Genomic DNA, 10,953 nt, shown 5'->3' on the forward strand with positions numbered 1-10,953 from the left:
TTGACATTAATTGCCAATGAAATTATATTTTCAGAGTTAAGATGATTGGGATCATTTATCACCTGTTCCGTCTGCATGGTGCTATTCCAGGCCGATACGTATGCTGCCATGGCTGTGTTTATGGTATCTCTTGGCACAGACTATGGACAAACTAAATAGCAGGGCTATGGGAAGTAATAGGGAAATTTCCAACATATTGGGAGCAGCTGGAGGGTCAGGAAGATGTATTATACTATTGAACTATGGCCCTCCAGTTGCTGTTCAACTACATCTCCCTTATATTTTAGAAAAATAAAGTTTATCAGACAGCCTCTGCTCTGGTAAGTCAACATATATATAATCACTCTGGTTTTCTCCAGAGTGATGGGGGGCTCTTGTAATTTCCAGTTAAGAGTGATTGCTTTCCTTGGGTAGAAAAAACAGAAAGCGAAAGAAGTTCCGTTTGTGTTGGCGCGGATTTATATGATCAGTGTGCCCCAGCGGGTATATTTCAGGGGACTTCATGTTGGGGAAGGCAAAATGGGTTTGGAGGAATGTGCCGATCTCGTCCCAGTATGTATTGGTATGAGATTGGTACGGGTCACCCCCATGTAGTGTACAGTACAGTCTGTGGATCATTTTTTATTGGATAAGAACGTCTGTACTACTGATCACAGATGGTATGAAGGTATCAGTGATGTCGTCCCACTCCTCCGTATCCAGTGTAGGAATGTCCAGAACCCATTTATTATGAGCTCTGAGCAGACAGTAAATTCTAGACAATCTACTCTCTTTATCAGGTACCTTAGGCACATTCTCCAGGGCTGAGGATTCCAATTTGGGCATAACTGGGAATTGCATGCTGGGGGCCTGCTCTATTCGGAGATACCAATCAGGGCCACCATCAGCATCAGGAGGATGTACTGGTGTGCCGGGCCCGGGGTATTCTCCTTGTGAAAGGGGGGTCCGGCCGCATTGCGAAAGTCACACATATACACATATAAATTACGGTACAACTTACGCAATTAACGTAACTTACACAAAAACATACCGTTACCTGCCTGGAAACCTAAGAACCTTGCGTATCAAGCAGAAGACAATGCAGAGAAGCCTGAGTGGCCACGAAGGGGACAAACTCCACTGACCACCAATGAATTAAATTCCACTGCCCTCAATGAACTCATTAGCACAATAATTAACTATTTATATGAACTGGTCATTATAGAATAGCATTAGTAATTTATATTGGGATCCATTTACGGAATTATATGAGAGTTTCCTACATGAACTTTTCAGCAGGGTTATGGCTGCTTTATGGGCCCCACAGCAACATCATTGGACCCTATGCTTATGCCATTTATGTAACTTATACAAAAACTTACGTTAATTTCAAATTATTCACCTTATTTATAAACTCCACTGCCCCCTCTCCAATTTAAAGACTGATCTGTTAGCACATTTTTTTTTTTACTAATTTATGTTTAATAGTAATGCATGGGTCAATGCACAGAAACCAGCCTGACCCAGGGGTCCCCAAACTTTCTTACTCGTGAGCCACAGTCAAATGTAAAAAGACTTGGGGAGCAACACAAGCACCATAAAAGTTCATGGAGGAGCCAAATAAGGGCTGTGATTGGCTATTAGGGGCCTCTATGCACACCATCAACTTACAGGGGCTTTATTTGGTAGGAAATCTTGTTTTTATTCAACCAAAACTTGCCCCCAAGTCAGGAATTCAAAAATAACTCCCTGGTTTGGGGGCACTGAGAGCAACACCCAAGGGGTTGGGGAGCAACATGTTGCCCCTGAGACACTGGTTGGGGATCACTGGATTAAACCAACCCACAACATGTGTAAGTTGGGAGGCCAGGTAATACAGGAAGAAATGTAACATGGCCAATACTGTCCCTGTCTTTGGGGCTGTCAGTACCAAACATTTGGTTTTTTGGTTTTAAAGGTGAACAACTCCCTTAACCTGATGTGGCCACCAGCAAGCTGGGATTATTTGTCCCCAGGCAAACAATCAGTCATAATAGGGGCCTATGGCTATCTGTTGGGAGAGGGCAGCATGCACGCTCCCCTTTATCCACAGACCTCTACCTGCTAAGGGGCAACCTATTCCCATACGGGATACATGCCTGAATCCAGTAGCAGATAATTGCCTGGCTGTGTGTGAGTGACTGGCAATCTGTGGGTTCAGGCAAATGCCGGAGGGGCTGCTGTAAGGTGCCATAGACAGTCACTATTTATTGGGCTGGGGGGCTGTTTGTGCCTCTGGGTAATTGGAATGCCAGGACCCAGGCCCAGACTGGCAATCTGTGGGTTCCGGCAAATGCCAGAGGGGCTGCTGTAAGATGCCATAGACAGTCACTATTTATTGGGCTGGGGGGGCTGTTTGGGCCTCTGGGTATTGGAATGCCAGGACCCAGGCCCAGACTGGCAATCTGTGGGTTCAGGCAAATGCCAGAGGGGCTGCTGTAAGATGCCATAGACACTCACTATTTATTGGGCTGGGGGGGGGCTGTTTGGGCCTCTGGGTACTTGGAATGCCAGGGCCCAGGCCCAGACTGGCAATCTGTGGGTTCAGGCAAATGCCAGAGGGGCTGCTGTAAGATGCCATAGACAGTCACTATTTATTGGGCTGGGGGGGCTGTTTGGGCCGCTGGGTACTTGGAATGCCAGGACCTATTTTGCATTTTAGTCCAAACTGGACAGAGACAAATGGGACACTTGTGATTATACCAAAGGGAGAGAAGTGTACCATGTATTTCGGGTGCTAAATCACTTGGGTCCAGCTCTGTTGCTGTATATATATATATTTATAGCAAGTGGAAGGGAAGAGCACCATGGTACTCTAAAGCAGCACATGATAAATAATGTACGCAGAGCACAAGCTGTCTGGCATATTTACGGTTGGGGGGAGCGTGTCAGTAAGAATATTCCTTAGGCCAATTTAGCAGCTAAGCAAAATGGTGTCTCTGCGGTGCAGCCTTCTGTCTTACCCAGATCCCTGCTATGAGTGTCAGCCATGTTGGAAATTTAGGGGCAGATTTGGGAAGTATGAGTAGTAATATTGGGTATGGCTTGATGAAAAAAAATAATGCTAGTTTCAGATGTAGCCAAATAATAATCTGATTGCACCGCAGGGGAACGGGTGTAAAAGCCCAAAGAGTGGAACTGCCATTGGTTTCCCCCTGGTGCTCATTCCCTACTTTGCAGCAAGGCTAAGAAAGGGTTAACCTTAGGGAGTTGCTCACCTGGGGTATAAGTAGCGAGTTAGTAGCCTGCTAGTTGGCTTTGAGTAGAGACAGAGAAACAGGGCTGCTGAAAAGGGATTGTTTTGCTTTGTAAAGGTTCTGAGACCCATTGGACTTCATATCCCAACAGGGGACCGGCCCTCAGTAACTTGTGTTAGCTGGAACCCAATGCTTCTGTTTCCTGCAACAGTCGTGTCTGACCGGGCCAACAACATGGGCACTTTCCAGGGGTAACTGGAGGAGGCATGAAATGAACCAATAAAAATGGAGATTCACCAAGAAGCTGTGAAAGCTCACCATTACCAAATGAATATGGCATTACTAGTACCTACCTAATGGCTTGCATGGCCGAGGCCTAGACACAAGCAGCTGCCTTGCAACAACAGAACCAGCACAAGGTCCAGGCTATGGCTGAGGAGCTTGCAGTCAAGTCAGCTCACCTGCATTTTGTGGGTCACCTACAGCAACACATCACCCAAAATCCTCAAAGAGGCCAAGAAGGCAACAGGGGAGTGTTGGGCTGAAGGTACCAAGATGCCCCTGGATCACTACCAATCCAAGCTGGCATCTATATGCTGCTCTGTGCCTATGCTGAGGCCTGCACTGATACTCAGGGCTTACTGTTTTTGTGAGATATGCAACTCAAAAGAAAATGAATGGGCAGAAGGGGTGGGACTATGGGTGAGCCCCAAATGATGCACCATGAGCTAAATGAACAGAACATGAACCCCTCAACTATGAACTTGCCTTATACCACTCGCACGGATGGTCTCCTGTAGCAGCAGGTTCAGGAGTCCCAAGGCCATAAGGAAGATGGCGGAACTTGTGTAGAAGGACTTGGCTCCTTAGTGTTGGTTATGCAAAGGATTCTCCCACCACCCTGCACTCTAACCAGACCTACAGACTGAGTCCGGGTAAGATTATTCCATTTGTTATGGGGTTGTTGCCTATGAGCCAATCTCACAAGCCCCAAAGTAGGAGAAACATTAGGTCAGCAAACAGGGCCATTACTAGTGCTTCTACTGTTAATTAAGAATTCTCAATGAGAAATACAGATGTCTACTTTCATCTCCTGGGAGCCTCAGGCAAAAGCTGTATCAGACCAGGGTGTGGGGCCCTCTGGGGCTGTTACCTAAGGGGCCCCCCACCCCATTTGCAAACTTCTCCACAGGGCAAGATCTTTGCTAATATACTGAGACAACTTGTAATTGCTCTTCATGTTTTATTATTTGTAGTTTTTGAATTATTTCAGTTTTTGTTCAGCAGCTCCCCAGTTTCAGCAGCTATTTGGTTGCTAGGATCCAAATTTACCTTAGCAACCAGGGTGTGGTTTGAATGAAAGACTGATATATGAAGAGGAGAGGGACTAAACAGAAATCCAAGTAATATAAAGTAATAATAACAATAAAATTGCCGCACAGAGCAATGTTTTTTTGGCTCAGGGGTCACTGACCCCCATTTGAAAGTTACAAAGAGAAGAAGGGGGCAAATAATTTATAAACTATGAAAAACAAATAATGAAGACTAATTGAAAAGTTGATTAGAATTGGCCTTACATACTAAAGGTTAACATTACCCCATGAACAAATAGAGAGGTTTGACCCTTCCAGGTACCAGTCATTTCTGTATCTCACAAAGCTGAGGGGTTCATGCAGGCAAGATGGATGCAAAAGGGCAAGACTGAGACGTTTTCACTTAATAAGACATATGGCCCTCCATAAATAAGTGTGTTTGGCCCCAAGGGGCCCAGCCATTAGTACCCCAAGCTCTGGTTCTATGTTCTCCTCCCCTTTTCCATAACCAATATCCTGTAATCCCTTTTGTAAAGGAGCGAGCGCAACCTTCTGTGTGTTCTATGCGACTCCCCGGTGGGACCCGGCTGGGGTTCAGCTGCCAATAACACATCCAAGGGTTGGGGATCAGCAGTTGGGGGCTCCCTAGTGAGAATGCCATTGCCGGATGTTTCGCCGGCTGCAAAGAATAAGCGCAGCACCAGTTGCTAAGGGAGATCCGGGACAGGTCGGAGAGGTGCATCGCGCGCACAAAGCCCCCCGCAGATGGCATGTCATTGGCAGCATCTGTGCCCAGTTTCTCAATGAGCAGATTTCATTGAAAAAAAGGCTGAAATGGTTCAGAGAGAATATCACAACTGTTCTGAACTGCAAATCCCAGCATGCTCAGTGCTCCACAGATAGTGGAAGAGTACAGAAATGCCATTGCACTGGTGTTAGTTAGGGGATAATGTGTATAGTAAGGTACAATAGCTGTGTATAGTAACGCTACAACTCCCAGTATGCTCAGTGCTCCACAGATAGTGGAAGAGTACAGAAATGCCATTGCACTGGTGTTAGTTGGGGGATAATGTGTATAGTAAGGTACAATAGCTGTGTATAGTAACACTACAACTCCCAGCATGCTCAGTGCTCCACAGATAGTTCAACATAGTGGAAGAGAACAGAAATGCCATTTTACTGGTGTTAGTTGGGGGATAATGTGTATAGTAAGGTACAATAGCTGTGTATAGTAACACTACAACTCCCAGCATGCTCAGTGCTCCACAGATAGTTAAACATAGTGGAAGAGAACAGAAATGCCATTGCACTGGTGTTAGTTGGGGGATAATGTGTATAGTAAGGTACAATAGCTGTGTATAGTAACGCTACAACTCCCAGCACCCCAGGGCTGCCCCTACCAGACACTTATTCCCTTGCAGACAAGTCAGAGCCATAACAGTCTGTGGCAGGGTTGGCGTTGCGGGGAGGAAGAGGGGGGCCCGCTGGAACAGCCTTCCCTGCCTGGTGTAACACAAGTCGCCTTCGGAACCTTTCCATAATGGAATAGTAAGTTCTCCAGCCTGAAAGGGAGACGCGGCCTTAATGAGCTGTCGCTGACAATGGGCAGAATGCAGAAGGCTAAAAAGGATTGTTTCTGTTTGAAGTCGGAACCGCTGGTAATGAACACCCCCATCCCCCGCCCTTTGTGCTTCAGAACTCTGTCTCTTCCATTATTAACTGTTAGAATCTCCCCAGCCCTCTCCCTGTAGGCAGCCATGACAGTCGCCTAGTCCGGCCCACTCCTTGCCCAACCATTAAGCAAAGGGGTCTGACCCTATACGCCCACAAAGTTACTCTCTGGGTTTACTTACTCTCCCTGTCAGTTTATCAGACCCAATGAAAGCCGGACCTCAAGGGCGGGTCCACCCAAGTCACACCCAGAATAATACCCCCGCCCCCCACACTGAATTTGTTATAATGCACATTTTCTGGTGCTGGCATGGGTTTCATGTGTTTAAATGCCAGGATTTGGTCATACAGAATAAAGCTTAATTATATTTTTGTATAGTTTTTGTATATTAAAGGGAAAGTTCACCTTCACAAAACATATTGGGCCTCATTTAGTAACGCCCCTGGTGCAAGTGTTATAACTTGGGCCCCTTAGTGCCAACTCTGAATGACATAGAAGTTAGAGGACAGGATAGGGGACACCTAGGTGTTTGGGGGTTCATTTCCTGACACCAGTGCACTAACCCATAGCATCCAATCACTAATAGCTTTAATCGGCCCCCAGCAGGCAGAATAATGAAAGCCTGTCTCTGATTGGCTGCTTCTGGTTACTCTCAGCTATAATAGATTGATATTATTGCCCCTGATCACATAACTGCATGTACTCCAACCCCCCCCCAACTTTTCTCAATCCGATGGTTTTATGGTTAAAATTAAGCAGATGGGGGCAGGTTGCAGCGTGATATGGAAGATACATCCCATAGTCGCTCCCTTTCTGTTTTTTTCCGCTGGCTGTCACACGTTATACACATGACACCTACAGATGGCACCCAGTCTGCCATATGAAAGGCCCAGCCACCAAAGCACCTCCCTGCGTGGCAGCGCCGCCGAGCAGCAAAACAACTTCAAACTGAAAAACACAACATTGGATTTTCCTGCAAAAGGTCACCTTGAGGGTGCTATCCTAGCAACAAGCTGCCGCCCTAAGGTTTTATATACATACCACCCTTCACCCTCCTTGTGCCAGCCCACTTTGCCACTGTAAGGTTCTATATACCATTCCACCCCGAGCAATGCCACTCTGTCACTTTATACTGTTACATACACCCTACTCTACGCCCACCCTGTGCCATCCTGTGGTTTAATAAATATTATGCACTGAACCCAACCAGGGACATCCCTATGTGCCACCCTGAAGTTTAATATATATCCTGCCCTACACCCACCTAGTTATACTGTGTCACCTTAAGGCTTTATAAAACATCCCACCTAGGGTTCCACCCTCTGATTTTATATACATACCAACCTGAACCCTCCCTGTGCCAACGCACTAAGTTGTATATACCCTCCCATTCTGCCACCCTAACATTTTATATTTCATATCACTGTGCCACCCTAAGGGTTTCTCTCCTGTATCACTGTGCCACCCTAAGGGTTTCTCTCCCGTATCACTGTGCCACCCTAAGGGTTTCTCTCCCGTATCACTGTGCCACCCTAAGGGTTTCTATCCTGTATCCCTGTGCCACCCTAAGGGTTTCTCTCCCGTATCACTGTGCCACCCTAAGGGTTTCTATCCTGTATCCCTGTGCCACCCTAAGGGTTTCTCTCCCATATCACTGTGCCACCCTAAGGGTTTCTCTCCCGTATCACTGTGCCACCCTAAGGGTTTCTCTCCCATATCACTGTGCCACCCTAAGGGTTTCTCTCCCATATCACTGTGCCACCCTAAGGGTTTCTCTCCCATATCACTGTGCCACCCTAAGGGTTTCTCTCCCATATCACTGTGCCACCCTAAGGGTTTCTCTCCCATATCACTGTGCCACCCTAAGGGTTTCTCTCCCATATCACTGTGCCACCCTAAGGGTCTCTCTCCCATATCACTAAGGGGTCTCTCTCCCATATCACCAAGGGTCTCTCTCCCATATCACCAAGGGTCTCTCTCCCCTATCACTAAGGGTCTCTCTCCCCTATCACTAAGGGTCTCTCTCCCCTATCACTAAGGGTCTCTCTCCCATATCACCAAGGGTCTCTCTCCCATATCACCAAGGGTCTCTCTCCCATATCACCAAGGGTCTCTCTCCCATATCACCAAGGGTCTCTCTCCCATATCACTAAGGGTCTCTCTCCCATATCACCAAGGGTCTCTCTCCCATATCACCAAGGGTCTCTCTCCCATATCACCAAGGGTCTCTCTCCCATATCACCAAGGGTCTCTCTCCCCTATCACTAAGGGTCTCTCTCCCACCCTACAGCGCTGGCAGCCGGTACAGTTCTCCCTTCTCCCCAGCGCACAGTAATGAATAAGACACGCAGCGTTTGGCTGGTTCCCGCACCCCATGGCACCTACCTGCCCCACCCTCAGCCAATGCCCCCGCAGGTCTCCTGGTCAGTAAGTAAAGCGCATGCGCTGAATCGCACCTGTCCCCAAAACTCACATGCAGCAAACTGGAGTTTAACCCGAAGTACCGAAAGGAAACCCACCAATCAGCAGCAGCATTTACCTTCCCTCGCAATCGGATTGGCCCCCGAGTGTTGGCTATGGGACGCCTACGATCCTAATCTTATTCCAGCTGTGTTACTGTCCCGCCCCTGACTGACACACTCACCTACCAATCGCCTGCCACTAAGTGGTTACTCTGCCTTCTCATTGGCTGAGCTCCCAGCGCTGGGCGGAGGCTCCCAGTGAAGTTGGAGTGTGGGTTCCAGCTGTGAGGAACTGAGCTTCAGCTTCTCGCTTTAGGCAGCGGTGGCAGCGGCATCTCTGAGCGGCGCCGGGCTTCCCCTGACCGGCCGGGAACGGGCGGCACTAGCACCCCCTGGGTACACACGGGCATCAGCTCTGGGCACGTTGGCTGCACCCCACTAGCCCATGGGCATCCTTACTGGGCACTGGCACTGGGAGCCGCTTGAGCGGAGCGTCGCTACTGGGCGCAGCAACTGGAAAGGACAAGCCTCCAAGTGGGCACAGCCGGGCATGTACGGGGCATCAGCTTGACACCGCCGGGCACTACCTGGGCACCGCCGGGCACTACCTGGGCACCGCCGGGCACTACCTGGGCACAGCCGGGCACTACCTGGGCACTACCTGGGCACAGCCGGGCACTACCTGGGCACTACCTGGGCACAGCCGGGCACTACCTGGGCACTACCTGGGCACAGAGGCTTCACCTGGGAACAGCCTGGCATCACTTTGGCGCAGCTGGGCACAATCTGGGCGCAGTCGGGCATCGCCTGGTACCTGCCGACAGTCGCGATTGGCATCAGTTGGGCAGCGGCGGCACAGCGCTCCGGGCTTAGCGGGGAATCCGGAGTAACCAACCGTCTGCCCGACAAGCGAGACACCCAGGGGAGCCGGAGAGGGTAACGGGGAGAGACAGGGAGGCACCCACAGTGAGAGTGTGAGAGAGACACCCTGAGTGGGCAGGTGAGTGAGTGAGACAGAGAGTGAGTGGGCTGGTGAGTGAGTGAGACAGAGGGAGACAAACTGAGTGGGTAGGTGAGTGAGACAGACAGAGAGGGGGACTCACTGAGTGGGCAGGTGAGTGAGATAGACAGAGAGGGGGACTCACTGAGTGGGCAGGTGAGTGAGATAGACAGAGAGGGGGACTCACTGAGTGGGCAGGTGAGTGAGACTCACTGAGTGGGCAGGTGAGTGAGACAGACAGAGAGGGGGACTCACTGAGTGGGCAGGTGAGTGAGATAGACAGAGAGGGGGACTCACTGAGTGGGCAGGTGAGTGAGATAGACAGAGAGGGGGACTCACTGAGTGGGCAGGTGAGTGAGACTCACTGAGTGGGCAGGTGAGTGAGACAGACAGAGAGGGGGACTCACTGAGTGGGCAGGTGAGTGAGACAGAGGGAGACTCACTGAGTGGGCAGGTGAGTGAGTGAGACAGAGAGGGGGACTCACTGAGTGGGCAGGTGAGTGAGACAGAGGGAGACTCACTGAGTGGGCAGGTGAGTGAGACAGAGGGAGACTCACTGAGTGGGCAGGTGAGTGAGTGAGACAGAGGGAGACTCATTGAGTGGGCAGGTGAGTGAGACAGACAGAGAGGGGGACTCACTGAGTGGGCAGGTGAGTGAGACAGAGGGAGACTCACTGAGTGGGCAGGCGAGTGAGAGAGACTCAGAGTGGGCAGGTGAGTGTGAGATACCCAGTGAATAATGAGACACTCTGAGACAGCAGATTGTTGAGCAAAATAAGAGACAGCCCAAGTGATAAAGACAGAATGAGAGAGAGGGAGACTGATATAGGTTTGGTGAGTAGGGCAGAGAGAGAGACTCCCTGAGTGTACAGGTGAGTGAGACAGAGAGATCCCAAGGGGACAGGTGAGGTAGAGACAGAGACATCCTGGGGTTGTCTAAGAGAGTTAAGGGACAGAACGAGGTACCCGGGGAGGAGGGCGCAGGTGAGTTGGACAGAGAGAGACACCCAGAGGAACAGGTGAGAAAGATAAATAATCAGCAGAATTAGTGGTAAAGAGGTGTCACTGAGAGACTGGGCAGGACAAATGAGAGACTGTAAGAGAATCTGACTAAGGGTTTACATGAGACAGAGAATCTAAGCCAGAGACGATCTGAGTGAGCGAGAGAGTTGCTCTGAAACAGATTTTGGAAGAGACAAAGAGGGTCTGGGTGATTTTAGAGAAGCAGAATATGTGTGAGCGAGACTGATTCAGTAAGGTAACTATGAGACAGTGTTAGAGAGATTGGAAA

The 10,953-nt window shown here is 49.3% G+C and overlaps 1 protein-coding gene across 11 annotated transcripts in view; it reads left to right on the forward strand.

Moving 5' to 3' along the window:
• Positions 1-9,290: 9,290 nt before the first annotated feature.
• Positions 9,291-10,953, forward strand: part of cacna1g (calcium channel, voltage-dependent, T type, alpha 1G subunit) — a 101,814-nt gene continuing 100,151 nt past the window's right edge. For 5 of the 11 annotated variants that reach the window (XM_031894872.1, XM_004918488.3, XM_031894871.1 and 2 more), the window contains exon 1: positions 9,639-10,953. This exon is cut by the window's right edge and continues 874 nt beyond it. The gene's annotated coding sequence lies outside the window, so the exon portion shown is untranslated. The other 6 variants (XM_031894868.1, XM_031894867.1, XM_031894870.1 and 3 more) reach the window with 6 other exon arrangements.

Source organism: Xenopus tropicalis, chromosome 10, assembly GCF_000004195.4.
Source record: "Xenopus tropicalis strain Nigerian chromosome 10, UCB_Xtro_10.0, whole genome shotgun sequence".
NCBI classification, from domain to species: Eukaryota; Metazoa; Chordata; class Amphibia; order Anura; family Pipidae; genus Xenopus; species Xenopus tropicalis.